The 1,637-nt window shown below is 41.0% G+C and overlaps 1 pseudogene; it reads right to left on the bottom strand.

Annotated features, from left to right (window-relative positions):
- Nucleotides 1-1,312: 1,312 nt before the first annotated feature.
- On the bottom strand, nucleotides 1,313-1,411 carry LOC125465196 (U6 spliceosomal RNA; annotated as a pseudogene).
- Between the last annotated feature and the right edge of the window lie 226 nt (nucleotides 1,412-1,637).

Genomic DNA, 1,637 nt, shown 5'->3' with positions numbered 1-1,637 from the left:
TCACACTTTAGCAGAAGGATGTGGGGTAGGATAGATTTAAAACATAGAAGAATCGGGTGTGTCATGTTTGACTGCAATTCGATACAGAGGAGTCACTAGGTATGCTCAGGTCGGGAATAGACAGAGAAATTAGACCTTAACAAGCTGCCTTGTAGCATTACTGACACTTTCATTATAGATGGGGAAAGGACTAACAAAGGGCTTATCAATGTGCATCTGCCTGATGCCACCAAAGTTTAGATTGTTTCATTTTACTAGCCGTACAAGTCAATATTTGAAGGGAATCAAATTTGCTGCATATTTCCATTAGCCCCACAAGTACTGCACCTCACTCGTAAGAAACAAGCTGCAGATTGTGTTTTAACATTTATTTCAATCCTCGACATTTATAACTGCTGTCAGCTCAAAAGAAACGTGGAAGTGATTAGTCTGCTTACCAATTTGTACATGATGAAATTTCGATCGGTAAAATTTAAGAAAGAAAACGTCTTCCTGCCTCCGGCTCAATTTTAAATTAGGACTTAAAAGGTGTGGCCAGGTCGCTTGCCTGAAGCAGGCAGGATCATTATCTCAGCATTTTTACAGCATCCACAGTTATTTCGGTTTTTATTTCATTCGGATCATTATTTCAATAGCCAAATCAAGGACGTCAGTAATACAGAATGTTAACTTCATTTTCATCCACCTATGGTCAAAGCTCGTAAAATGCTCTACCTTATACTTATGAGGGCATTGAATGGGTTGGCAGACTGTACCAAAACATCAGACAGCTTCACAGAAACTGATATTTTTCAGGACTGAGAGAAACAACTGTACTCTTTCAAAACTCTTGCCCCATCCCCAAACAAAATTAAGGCTGTTTCCCTGCCCTCTTTGAAATTATCTCCTCATCCAGTATGCTGGCCTCCATATTAATGTAGGGACTAGCAGATCTCATGGCAACAAAGTACATTGAAGAATTTATAAACTAGCACCATGTGGAATGATTCGGTTTTTTTTAGCTCTTCGTAAGTGTTGCATTGTTTAGCATCTTCTTGTTTTGTTTCTTTCAGCAGAGCAACATTAGGAACATGGGAAGGCCATTCATCTATATCACAGCTGATTTCTACTCCAACTCTAATTCCACCTTTGTTTCACAATCTCTGCTACTCTTAAATCTCTTTAAAACATCTCTCAAACTCTCTCTATACATAGCCTGCAAATATATTTGTCAGAGATAATGGGAACTGCAGATGCTGGAGAATCCAAGATAACAAGGTGTGAAGCTGGATGAACACAGCAGGCCAAGCAGCATCTTAGAAATACAAAAGCTAAAAATATGGAATGCTTCACGAATTTGCATGTCATCCTTGTGCAGGGGCCATGCTAATCTGTGGTTTTGTGGGATGTGAGTGTCGCTGGCTGGCCAGCATTTCTTGCCCATCCCTGGTTGCCCTTGAGAAGGTGGTGGTGAGCTGCCTGCTTTAACCACTACAGCCCACCTGCTGTGAGTTGACCTATAATAGCATGAAGGAGGGAATTCCAGGATTTTGACTCAGTGGCTGTGAAGGAATGGTGATATATTTCCAAGACAGGATGGTGAGTGACTTGGATGGGAACATGGAGGTGGTGGTATTCCATTATGTCTGCTGTCCTTG

This window comes from Stegostoma tigrinum, chromosome 24, assembly GCF_030684315.1.
Source record: "Stegostoma tigrinum isolate sSteTig4 chromosome 24, sSteTig4.hap1, whole genome shotgun sequence".
Lineage (NCBI taxonomy): Eukaryota > Metazoa > Chordata > Chondrichthyes > Orectolobiformes > Stegostomatidae > Stegostoma > Stegostoma tigrinum.
The sequence above is the reverse complement of the archived record's forward strand: the minus strand, read 5'-3'. Positions and strand labels throughout refer to the sequence as shown.